The sequence below is a fragment of the Lepus europaeus genome, chromosome 1, assembly GCF_033115175.1.
Source record: "Lepus europaeus isolate LE1 chromosome 1, mLepTim1.pri, whole genome shotgun sequence".
NCBI lineage: Eukaryota > Metazoa > Chordata > Mammalia > Lagomorpha > Leporidae > Lepus > Lepus europaeus.
The window spans coordinates 48,012,611-48,026,586 of NC_084827.1; the positions used below are offsets into that span (position 1 = coordinate 48,012,611).

At 38.1% G+C, this 13,976-nt stretch overlaps 1 protein-coding gene across 2 annotated transcripts in view; it reads right to left on the bottom strand.

Moving 5' to 3' along the window:
* COG5 (component of oligomeric golgi complex 5) overlaps positions 1–13,976 on the bottom strand; it is a 375,810-nt gene that overhangs the window by 282,345 nt on the left and 79,489 nt on the right. The gene's annotated exons all lie outside the window — the stretch shown is intronic.

Consider the following 13,976-nt stretch of genomic DNA (forward strand, 5'->3'; position numbering starts at 1 on the left):
TTTTTTACTCTGAAAATCATTAAAGCAATAATACATGTTGCCATTTTTTCTATTCCAGCATCACTTAAACTTTTAAAGTATTTTTCCTGGAAATCTGAATTCAAGTTGGAAAAACCATGAAATTTCAAATCCTAACTATAGAAGAGCTGGGATTATCTTATATTTTGTAATGTATACATTATGTAATAATCTACCAATGAATGCTAATATCATAAAAGTATCAGTGAGTTACTTAATATAGGCAAAATACTCACAAAATTTTAATTGGTTAGCTCAACAACTTTTATTGTTTTATAACATTGTGTTCACTAAATCAAATAACAATTTGTCATTAAGTAAAAGATTATGTCAAACAATTCAGTAATATATCACTTTTTTATAACTAAATTAGATTCATCCAATCTAGTTTACCAAATCCCTTAATCTTTTGAGAAATGAGCACCATGCAATAGTTTGAATTCACTGAGGTTAGTTACAGTGCAAGTTTAATAATAATTTACCTCTGAAGCTGTTAACATGATGTCAAGTCTTGGCAAAGGTACAGTTTCCTTCTGCCTTATTTTATACTGTTTTATGGAATTAAAGAAATGCTTCACTTTGACAAAAATATAGCATGGACAAGATTTATTTTTTGAAACACAAAGAGAAATTAATACTTTGTGAATGAAACTATTAAGAAAATTCCATTTGATAAATGCATGGTACAGAATATCTCCTAATACTTTCATTTAAAAATTGAATTTCATATCTGGACTCCCAAGCATACATTGAAATTTTAGTATCTAGTTTTATAATCTTAATAACACTAGGCTATTTTTTAGAGTTTTCCTATTACTAAAAAAAACACTTAGTATTTTAAATATTTTTTAATTGTCAGCTTTATCAGCATGCCAAAGAACTCAGTATAAACAGAGATTTCTAATATATTTGCCTAAACTGCTTTCATGCCTTCTTGTCCTCTGTAATAACAAATCAAAATAAGAAATAAATGACAAATACTATAATGCTGCCCCTTAAGCTGCCATTATTTCTATTCTTGATATTGGAGCACACCATTAACAAACACTGCTGCCCACTTGTAATGATCTTTCATGTATACAACAGTATATCCAATGATTTTCAATAAAGAAAAGTGATTCATACCAGTCAACTGGTATTAACTTTTAAATGCATTAAATAGTGGGCAATATATTTCATCAAAATAATATGTTAAAAACTCTACTTTCAAAAACAAGTTACAAATATGTGTATGACTACTGACCTCAACTTGGACATAAAATTAGAAAAGTGTAATTTTTCATTATATGGTTATTCTATGAAAAGATGAAATATTTTTATTTTTCTTATCTGGCCTTCTTCCAAATGTATAAATCTTTTATTTTGTTTCTAATAATTTTACCAAAAAAAGTGGTCACTTTTCTTTTTAGAATGAATACTAAAATAAAAAAACGAGAGGCAACAGTAAACTCAAAATGAGGTCCTTCCTAAGACTATATTTTTCTATTCATACGCTATAAATCAGATACATGGTTATACATTTCCATATAGTTAATTGGATTGGTTCTTTAAAAGAATAGAAATAAGAACTGTTATTTTTAAAACTAACCAAACACAAGCTCAATGAAGCATACAAAATGTTACTTGCTTTTCTGTTGTGATAATTTAAGGGGGTTATTATTCTTCCAACCATCACCCAACAGATGTTCAAACCTATTATGAAGACTGAATTATTTATAATTATGCTATTTAAAAATACCATTCATAATAATTCTGTACTTCTTTTCATAGTAAGTAATTTTTTAGCTATGTGGTCTATTTCTTCATCCCCTAAACAAAATTATGGCAAAATCTGAGTTCTCTGGGCATTAAGGAATCAGACTCCTTGTCCAACTAGAATTAGACAAACATAAAATTACAAAATTATAAGAAAACAAGTTTTATTCCATATAATTTCAAAGCCATTTTCCAAGCCAATAAAGCTTTTAGTTTTACAACATGTTATGTTTATACAATTAAGTAACCTTAGTAATACAATTAACCTTTGAATTCTTATCATATGCAACTCATTATGGTGATACGTTGAATTATCTCAGTTATAAACCTCAAAAGCTTAAAATCTACAATTAAGGTATTAAACAGTATAAGAATACCTAGTAGAAGAGACAGAATGTGGTAAATGCTATAAAAGTTGAGTAAAGTTCTTTATAGATTCAAAAAGAAAAAGATGATGCCGTATTTAAGAAAAGTATAAACAAAAGCATTGTTGAGGGAAGCTAAAGCAGCATAATCTGGAGCAAACATTGTTCTCTGGGAAGAAAGTAATATGGTAATGAGAAGTTAAATCGGGGCTTGTAACACACAAGGCCAAAAACGCAAGGCATGATATCAGCAGAGAATAATAATGAGATGAGAAATAGGCTTCTAAAAGAAATAACAAAACTGTAATATGTAAACAGAATGGAATGGGAAATCCTGATAGATAGAGCCAGGCCTGTCAAAAAGTGATAGCAGTTTTCTCCAAACACTTGTGTAGATGTGACCAGCAATATGAAGATGGCGTCAGTAGAGTTTGCCAAAGTGACCAGAAAAACAACTATTTTAAGAGACTGAAATGATCATAAGATGCTAGATTATCAAAAAAGGTCAAAGAACTATTTAATTATGTTTTGTATAAAGTACATGGATAACAAGGGCAAAGCCAAAAATTTTTTTTAGCTAAGTAGGAAATTCAATGAAGTAAAAAAATAACATTCAAGAATATTCCAGTAGTTATTAGAAACTGTTCACAATGAAAACTTATCTACATTATATACTGCAATTGGTTTATTTCATTTTGCTATTAAACTCATTTTCTTCTAGTATTTTTATAAAAAAATCATAAATATTAGTTTACTCCATTTTTCCATTAAACAATTTTTTTGTATTTTGATTATAAAAAATTAGCAACACGGGTCCAACACTGTGGCATAGCAGCTAAAGCCATGGCCTACAGTACTGGCATGCAATATGGGCACTGGTTTGAGTCTTGGCTGCTCCACTTCTGCTCCAGCTCCCTGCTAATGCGCCTGGGAAAGCAGCAGAAGATGGCCCAAGGGGTTAGGCCCCTGCACCCACATGGGAGACCTGAATGAAGCCCCTGGCTCCTGGCTTCAGTCTGGCCCAGCATTGTACACATTGCAGCTATTTGGGGAGTAAACCACTGGAATATCTCGCTCGTTCTCTCTTTCTACCTCTCTTTCTCTGTAGCTCTTTCAAACAAATAAGTAAATATTAAAAAAGAAAAATCAGAGGGGCTGGCACTGTGGTGTAGCAGGTTAAACCACGGCCTGAAGTGCCAGCATCCCATATGGGCACCGGTTCGAATCCTGGTTGCTCCTCTTCCAATCCAGTAAACTATGGCCTGGGAAAGCAGCAGAAAATGGCCCAACTCCTTGGTTCTCTGTACCCACGTGGGAGACCCAGAAGAAGCTCCTGGGTTTGGATCAGCCCAGCTCCAACTGCTGCAGCCATTTGGGGAATGACACAGCAGATGAAAGATTTCTCTCTTTCTCTCTCTCTCTCTCTGCTTCTGCTTCTAATTTTTTTATTTTTATTTTAAAAAATTATTTTTTTTTTGACAGAGTTAGACAGTGAGAGAGACAGAGAGAAAGGTCTTCCTTCTGTTGGTTCACCCCCCAAATGGCTGCTACGGCCAGCGCTGCACCTATCCGGAGCCAGGAGCCAGGTGCTTCCTCCTTGTCTCCCATGTGGGTGCAGGGGCCCAAGCACTTGGGCCATCCTCCACTGCCTTCCCGGGCCACAGCAGAGAGCTGGACTGGAAGAGGAACAACCGGGACAGAATCCAGCATGCCGGCGCCACAGGCAGAGGATTAGCCTAGTGAGCCATGGTGCCGGCCTTCTGCCTATCTCTAACTTTGCCTCTCAAATAAATAAATTTTAATTTAAAAATCAGAAAAATGAAAAAATTTCAGAATATATGAAGCAAAAAATATAAATATCCTTTTTAAAATTCATTTAAGAAGAAATACATATCTTGCTCATTCTACTGGCTGCATAATTTAAAATATTTTTTAAGTTTTTTTTAAAGATTTATTTATTTATTTGAAAGTCAGAATTACAAAGAGAGGAGAGGTAGAGAGAGGCAGAGAGAGAAAGAGAGGTGTCTTCTATCCAGTGGTTCACTCCCCAGTTGGCCGCAACGGCTGGAGCTGAGCTGATCTGAAGCCAGGTGCCAGGAGCCTCCTCCAGGTCTCCCATGTGGGTGCAGGGGCCCAAGGACTTGGGGGCTATCTTCTTCTGCTATCCAAAGCCATAGCAGAGAGCTGGATTGGAAGTGGAGCAGTTGGGACTAGAACTGGTGCCCATATGGGATGCCGGTGCTTCATGCCAACACGTTAACCCACTGTACCACAGCGCTGGACCCTATTTATTTATTTTGAAAGAGTTTCAAAAAGAGAAGGAGAGGCCGGCACCATGGCTCACTTGGTTAATCCTCCGCCTGCGGTGCCGGCATTCCATATGGGCACCAGTTCTAGTCCCGGCTGCTCCTCTTCCAGTCCAGCTCTCTGCTGTGGCCCGGGAAGGCAGTGGAGGATGGCCCAAGTGCTTGGGCCTCTGCACCCACATGAGAGACCAGGAGGAAGCACCTGGCTCCTGGCTTCGGATCAGCGCGTTGCCAGCTGTAGTGGCCATTTGGGGGGTGAACCAACGGAAGGAAGACCTTTCTCCCTGTCTCTCTCTCTCACTGTCTAACTCTTAGCTATCAAATAAAAAAAATTAAAAAAAAAAAAAAAAGAGATGGAGAGACAGATTCCATCTGCTGGTTCAGTCCCCAGATGGCTGGAAGAAGACAGGAGCTTCATCTGGGTCTCCAACTTGGGTGGCAGAGGCACAAACACTTAGGCTATCTTCTGTTTCTTTTCCCAGGCCATTAGCTAGGAGCTGGAACAGAAGTAGAGCAGCCAGGCCATAAACAGGTACCCACATGGGATGCTGTCAACACAGGCAATGGCTTTACCCACCACCCACCACACCACTACACTAGCCTCATAGCAATACTTCTGAACGATAATATGAACTAGGTATATCTCTTTAGCCAAAATGCTTGGGAACAGAAGTATTTCAAATTTTGAGGTTTTTTTTCTTCAGATTTTGGAATATGTACATACACAAAATGAGATATCTTTAAAATAAGTCCAAATCATAAACATTGATTTAATAGGTTCCCGGCCTAACATGAGATTCACTTATGTTTCATATACACCTTATACATTTAACAGCCTGAGACTAATTTTATCCAACATTTTTAGTGCTCCTGCACTGTGAAAGCAACCTGTCACATAAACTTGGGTGTAGAATTTTCTACCTGTTACATCATCTTGGCATTCAAAAAGTTTTGGCTTTTGGACCATTTTGGGCTTCAAGTTTTTACATTACAGAGGAATAGGATCAAATAATTTAATGTTTTTCTATCATAAATAAAAAGTTTCAAACTACATTTCAAGATTAGAAAATCATTAAAAGTAAAGAGGCCACTAAACAGGTAACTGTTCAAAGGGGAGGCCAGAAGCAAGGGAAAAACTACAAGATAATGTATTTCTTTTCTTCCTCCCTACTAATAATATGAAAACTAAAAAAATTTGTGGAAGCTATCTTCTTTAGATATCAGAAAGCAATACTGTATGTATTCCTCAATGTAACCCTTCTGAAGAACTGCAGTGAACTCCATGAAAGTTAAATGGGAGCTGACTAATAATAAATATTAGGGGATTAAAGTAGTCTAGGCCATATTATAAACGGAGAAAGCAATGAGATAATAAAATGCAGAGAAGACTACAAAAAGAACTACTCAGAGATGCTATGTTCTTAGAAAACTTCATACCAAACAGAACTGTAGTTTAGTGTTCACAGAAGAAAACTAATTCAAAAACTGATACTTTTCTAAAAAGCGTTCAATAAAATGTCATCCCAGTTGATACACTGGACATATAAGAATCATATAACATACACTGCACACAAAAAGTAGGATATTAGAATATAACAATTCAGATGTATAGAATGTATAACAATACAGATGTATAGAATCGAGTGGTACTGAGATACAGAAACAAATGGAAAAAGTAGGCTCATCACTAAACCAAATGCTATGACCTTTTAAGAAATACTCATTTTTGTGGGAGATAAAGAGCGAAGCAAACTTAATCACAGTAACATTTTTCCTTCTTGCTCATGATTAAGTAACATGTGAAAATAGCCCTAGGTATCTCAATCATTGCAGTCACACACTTTTTACTGTATCCATGGCTTTCAAGCATGACAGCTTTGTACTTCCACCAGCAAGTGGTAAAAAGTGCTGTCATTCCTGTCACTGCCACCAGTATCAACTCCCTACCACTATCAAACCCTGAAGCATCAAGTAAGATAACAAAGGACAGCTGAGTCTGCCCATGAATGAGGTCATTCTCTTCACCCTGCCTCCAGGAGAGCGATGTCATGCTTTCCTGAGAGTTAGTTAAGCAAAGCCAAACCATAGCACTCCCAGAAATTTTTCAAGATGAAAAGCAACAGAAGATAAGCTATAGCAAAACTGCCCTCCCCTAAGACTGTCATGAACTTGTCATATGCTTAACGACCCAAAATTAAAAATCTTCAATTTGATATAAAAATTTTCAATGTTAATGCTAACAAATGAGAGCTCTGGCCATATTAAACATAGACCGCAGGAAAGAGAGATACATACGGAGGTGCACTGAGATAACAAACACATATTGTATCTCAGAGTGGGTGGGCATTTAGCCTAGCAGCTAAGATACCCACATCAGAGTAGCAGGGTTCCTCTCCCAGCTCCAGCTTCCAGCTAATGCTGACCTGGAAAGCAGTGGTGATGTCTCAAGTAATCAGGTTCCTACCATCAACCGTAGGCTTTAGCCCTAGCACAGTCTGGCTATTGCAAGCACCTGGAGAATGAATTAGGCTTGTTCACTCTTTCCTTCTCATTCTCAAATACTGTATTTTTTTTTTTTTAATTCTTATTTTTGACAGGCAGAGTGGACAGTGAGAGAGAGAGAGACAGAGAGAAAGGTCTTCCTTTGCCGTTGGTTCATCCTCCAATGGCCGCTGCATCTGGCGCACGGTGCTGATCCAAAGCCAGGAGCCAGGTGCTTATCTTGGTCTCCCATGGGGTGCAGGGCCCAAGCACTTGGGCCATCCTCCACTGCACTCCCGGGCCACAGCAGAGAGCTGGCCTGGAAGAGGAGCAACCGGGACAGAATCCGGCACCCCGACCGGGGCTAGAACCCGGTGTGCCGGCGCCGCTAGGCGGAGGATTAGCCTGTTGAGCCACAGCGCCAGCCTCAAATACGGTATTTCAATCAACCCGTAACTTCAATGATTACATGTCATATATTAGATACTAGATAAATTAATTGGATATATTGTATTTTGACTAAGTGGAGAAGAATCAAAGACATGTATAACACTATATATATTTTTAATGTCTAAGGACAGGGTGAAACACAAAAATTCAAATTTACATTCCATAAACTTCAAAGGTTTTCTTCCCAATTCTTCAAAATTTTACTGTCTTATCATTTGCTATTGAATATTTTCCAATTATCACTTCTTAAAGAGCAACAAAATGGCAGCAAACTAGGTACTAACTACATAAAACTGTCCTAAGTTTACACAGTACAGGACCAGTCAGTAATACCAAAGTAATCTGTTACAAAGCCTCCCAAAAAAACACCTGACACATAATAACTCATCAGTGGAATTTAAAGTGAACAACTTTTAATCTTCTGATCCTACTACTCTAGCTTCTTTAGAGAAGTATTTCCTAAATGTAGTCTACCAACATGAGAACCCTCTGCAGTGCCTGTTTAAAATGGGCACCACCTCTGACTCACAGCATCAGGAGCTCCTGGGTTGCAGCTCTGAAAAAACTATATCTTCCCAGGTGCTCTTTGTGCCAGTTTAAAAACCACAACTTCAGATATTATGAGACAAACTAAGTATCAAAGTGACACTCAGGTAACCAATAAGTGCAAAAGTACAAAATTGGCTCAGAACCCAATTCAGACTATACTGTCTTCTAAAAGGATTTTTTTTAATTTACTTAAATCTTGGTTATATTATATACACTATAATCCAGAAAGACATTAGCTTCTTAAGGATTAAAATTCTGTTTCTTTAGAAAAAAGTGCTGCATACATAAAGTTTCCTTTAAAAAGTATACACTCTCAGAAGACAAAATGGTATCAAACATGAAACATGACATCATAAATGGTTAATACTTTCTCTTCAACCAAAACAGTCATTTAATTGTAAAACTGCATAGCTACCATTTGTCATAAAATTATCTTATTCTGACCAAAAGTACCAATCTTGTGTAGTCTTGCTAACTGCAATATAAAATTGCTATTAAAGTATGATATAGTATATAAGGCATTACTTTTAAAATAAATTTTCAGTAATACTGAAAAACTGTGTGTGTGTTCTGAATTGATGTCACTCCAGTTACATAGAGAATGCAATTACTTTTTCCTTTATAATTTTTATCTCTGGGGCAGGCATTGTGGTGTAGTTTGTTAAGTCATCACCTGGAACATCCACATCCTATACCGGAGTGCCTGGGATGGTGCCCTGCCTTCACTTTGACCCAGCTCCCTGCTAATGCATCTGGGAGGTAGTAAATGATGATTCAAGTGCTGATCGCTAACTCCCATGTGGGAGAAATGGATGGAGTTGTTGGCTCCTGGGTTAGGCCTAGCCCTTCCTGTGTTGTTGTGGACATTTAGAGAGTGAACTAGTGCATGAAAGATCTCTGTGTGTCTCCCCTTCTCTGTCACTCTTTCAAATAAACACTTTTTTTTGGGGGGGGGGGCAGGCAGAGTTACACAGTGAGAGAGAGACAGAGAGAGAGAGAGTTATAGACAGTGAGAGCAAATAAACAATTAAAAAATTCCTTTGTGCTATTGAGCTATCCAGCTACTTAATTTTATGATATCCTTTAATTTTTGACTATTTTATATAAATTTAAGTAACACTACTACTTGATAAACCTCAAGTGGTATTACAGAAACACTACTCTAGGAACATTTCTTATTAACCTTTTAAGAATTTTTTCAACAATATTGATAGTATCATGTTTTCTCTTTTGCCTTTTAGCGTTTTTGCTGGTTTCATCACAGAATCAATTAACAACTTGAAAACAGGCTGAAAATGGATACATCTCATACATAAAAAAATTCACATGGGTAGATATAAATACCTTATAGAAAATTATCTGAAATAAATTATTTGGCAGATGAACAACTTTGACATAAGGTTTCCTGGAGTCTCCTTAAGGCCCCTGAAATAGAAAGTGTGTATATTGTGGTGTGTATTTGTGTGTATACTCAAGTTTTTTTCCCTCCTGGAGCAAAAATTTATAAATTAAACAAGATCTACTAGAGAGTGTGTAATCCAAAACCAAAACAAGCACTAATGTTAAGGTTACAAAGAAAGCAGGGAAGCAAAGTTGTTAGATGTTATTTATAACTTTTTCCTTGCCTTATTCTAAGGAGAACACAGATGATTCACAACTTTGTATCTGTTCAACTTCTAATTTCATGATAGTGCAAGGGACATCCATTCAGCAGAAATCACACTGCAAATTTTGAATTCTAATCTTTTCCTAGGCCAGTGATATGAAGCCCAATGTGGTCATGATGCTAGGCAAGAGCGGTTAGCTACAGCTCCCAGTCAGCCCTGGATCAAAGCTACACAACCAGTACTTTACAGTACACTGTGTGGCTGGCTACAGCTTTTTGGATGTAAGTATTTGGTACACTACATAAGACAGTCAATACTTTATTATAATATAGGCTTTGTGTGAGATGATATTGCCCAGTGTAGGCTAATAGAAGAGTTTTGAGAAGGTTTAATGTAGGTTTACCTATGAGATACCTTAGATGTATTAGGCACACTTTTGAATCAGAGTATTTTTAATCTATGATGGATTGAGATACAATCCCTTCATAAATTAAAAACATCTGTATGACAACTTTTAAAAAACTTATTTAAGGGGGCAGGTACTGTGGCACAGTAGGCTAAGAATCCACCTTTGGTGCTGGTATCTCTGGGTGCCAGTTCGTGTTCTGGCTGTTCCTCTTCTGATTCAGCTCTCTGCTTAAGGCATAGGCAAGCAGTGAAAGATGGCCTATGTGCTTGGGACCCTGTACCCGAATGGGAGACCAGAAACGAAGCTCCTGGCTTTGGACTGGCATGGCTCCAGGCTCCAGCCATTGCAGCTGTGTGGGGAGCAAACCAGAAAATGGAAGATCTCTCTGTCTCTCCCTCTCTATCTCTAGCTCTACCTCTCAAATAAATAAAATCTTTAAAAAAAAATTATTTTAGAAAGAGAGAAAAGACAGAAAGTAAGAGCTCCCATTTTCTGGAAATCGAGAGTCTGTAACAGGTGACACTGGGCCAGGGCTGAAGCCACAATTCAGAAACAAAATCCAGGTCTCCCACATGGATGGCAGCAAACCAATTACCATAACCATCCATCACCTGCTGCCTCAAAGGGCCTGCATTAGCAGGAATCTGGAATTGAGTATAAAAACCAGGAACAATAGCATTGCTGGGTCTTAGTCCACCCGTACAGGATGGACTGGGTCCGAGGAAAGGTAAGTGCGCCGCTCGCCCGTTCCCCAGCCTCCCGATCCCGCAGCGGGGAGCCAAGTCTAGCAAGGACTCATTTACTTCGTGCGAAACAGAACCTTTTATAGCACAAAACTGCAGAGTCATTGGGGCAGGGCTAAGGACCAACCAATCACTTAAACGGTCATTTTACGGGGGGATTTCTATAGGGCTAGCCATATGTCTATACACTTGTTACTAGTTTTGTTACCTCCCCTGATGTTGCGCAGCCAATCAGTTTTAGTGGTAAACAACTTTGGATTCCGCCCACCTTACTTCCTTTGGGCACCATCATGTAACTAATTTCCCCACATAGCATCTTTTTTTTTTTTTTTTTTGACAGGCAGAGTGGACAGTGTGAGAGAGAGAGAGAAAGGTCTTCCTTTGCCGTTGGTTCACCCCTCAATGGCTGCTGCGGCCAGCCCGCCGCGGCTGGTGCACCACACTGATCCGAAGGCAGGAGCCGGGTGCTTCTCCTGGTCTCCCATAGGGTGCAGGGCCCAAGCACTTGGGCCATCCTCCACTGCACTCCCGGGCCACAGCAGAGAGCTGGCCTGGAAGAGGAGCACCTGGAACAGAATCCGGTGCCTTGACCAGGACTAGAACCCGGTGTGCCAGCGCCGCAAGGCGGAGGATTAGCCTATTGAGCCAAGGCGCCGGCCTGGAACAATAGCATCTTAATTGCTAGGTTAAATGTCTGTCCCAAGAGAACTTCTACAAACATAGAATTTTAGGTACAATCTAACTGAATGTGAAAAAAATAAGAGCTCAGATGAAAAATTTTGATATGAAATAAAATGTAAAATGTTAATCATTAAGCCCTGCATTCTTGCAAGACGTAAGTTACAAATTGTTTCCTGTGCTTTCAACAGGTAATTTAAAGGTTGGAAAAAATTTGATTACAGGACTTTTCATATTAGCAAGATAACAACCATCTCTTTTTACAAGTACGAACTGCTCCCAGTACTAAAACCAGACAGCAGTGTCTCCTCCTGTAGGTCTTTTCGGAAGGAACTAAGTTTCACATGATTCTCACATTCCTAATGTACACAAATGGTCATAACAATAATCACACAAAAAAGGCAAAGAGAGGGGGGCGCTGCTGTGGCGTAGCGGGTAAAGCTGCCACCAGCAGTGCCAGCATCCCATATGGGCACCGGTTCAAGTCCCGGCTGTTCCACTTCCGATCCAGCTCTCTGCTACAGCCTGGAAAAGCAGTAGAAGATGGCCCAAGTCCTTGGGTCCCTGTACCCACGTGGGAAAAACCCAGAAGAAGCTCCTGGCTTCAGATCTGCGCAGCTCTGGCCATTGCGGCCATCTGGGGAATGAACTAGTGGATCAAAGACCTCTCTCTCTCTGCTTCTCTGTAACTCTGCCTTTCAAATAAAATAAATGAATATTAAAAAAATAAACAAAAGACAATGAGAGATTGCCTATACACCTCATTTTCATGGGAAGGATAACCAGGCCTTTATCTATGGCTTTGTGGTTGAGATCTCTGGCCGCAGCTTCTACCACCTGTATCCTCATGCCCCATCCCTCTTTGATTCACATGCAGTCTGTGATCTTCAAATACACCTCCCATAAAGCCACGCAAGAACCCTGCCCTCCGCCAAAGTTAGGAAGGCTTCATTTTCCTGGTTCTAGGAAAAATAAATAGGAATTTCTCAGGCCTATGGCCTTATCCTGATTTCCTCTTGTACTCTGGTCACTTTCAGGTTAGAAACGTCTTTTGTAAAAGGAACCTCAAAGAAAGAAATGATTTCCCAATCTCACTGTTCAGCTTCAGAAGGAGATTTTACCAAGTTATCAGGAATACTCCATCATTCTCCATCTCTTCTCAGTGAAGCATTTGGAAAATGGCTTCAATGTATGCTGCAAGGAATGGGCACCCATATATCCAGTTTCTGCTTGAGAAAGGGTAAAACCCAGATAGGGTCTGTGGTTTAACTGCTCTTGTTACATGTTTCCTTTTAAATCTTTCCTGTAGCCATTTTTATATCACTGGACTAATAAATAACTAATTGACAAGTTTGTTTATTTACAAAAAGCCACTGAGAAACAAGTTTGATAAGGCTTCTGATTATACTTCCTCAATGTACAAAAACAGCACAAAACTAAAATGAAATTTTATAAAAAGAACAATGTAGGAATAAAGAATATAGTGTTACCTAGGTATAAAATTTTCTGTAACTACGGTTTCACTAAAGGATAGATTTTAAAAGAGTAAAGCAGTGTATCAACACCTAAAGCAGGTGGTCAGATTGGGTAGAAAAGGAAAGAGGTACTTCCCATTGTGAAGTGGGGTAGGTGGGGAAGATGTGTTCCCAAATATAAACGAGGCTCAAATGACTCTTTTTTTTTTTGCTTTTGTTGATTTTTTTTCTCTGAAGCCACCTACAGTTTCAGTAAAGGAATCAATACAGTTCTGGCAAAAAATCGTTGTTGATATTTACATGCATATTTAACAAGATGAAAATGAGTCAATGAAGATGTATGTTGGAACATGACTTAATTTTTTGATGTTGTGAGTAACTGTTAAATTAGACAATAGTTTTGAGGGATACTGGAAAGATTTTTTTCACTTTTTCTTCTATTAATAATGTAATAGGTACAGACAAAACATTTAAGTTTAATAAGTAATATTAATATATTCTCTATCATTCTCTTATGTCTAGACAATCAGCAACACAATGAGTCAAGCCCTAATTTGTAGCATTTGCCAATTTCTGAGGTATAAATGTTCCAAACATTACTGAATACAGTTGGGAATATACAGCAGCATATCAATTTGAGTATTTCCATTACATGAATACATTAAAAATAAATAACTTCAAAAGCACAGATAATAGCAAAATAATTCAAAAGTGAGAAGTATTACCTTTGTTCTTAAGGTAATTTATTTAACTGTAAGCTTTATAAATAAATATTCAATAATGGCATATTCAGCAAGTTCACAAAATCCGTTAACATTTAATAGTTGGTTCTCATGAATCAGTACAAGTCAGGTCCAGCACTCCACTGAATGTGTTCATCCTACTTACATCTGATATCATTCATTGGACAAGTATTTTTAATCACTTAATATATGTCAAGAATTATGCTGGTTTTGGGGAATGCAGTACAATAGTGTTTAGGATAGAAACTATTTCTGTCCTCACACAACTTGTATTCCTCCTCTATCTGAATCTGCCACTTTCAATCTCTTTTTGTAACCAGCCTGTTGAACAGTATAGGCAGTAAATAACTGATGGATGGCTAGAACTGAGTAGGGATATAAATATCATGTAGAAGTC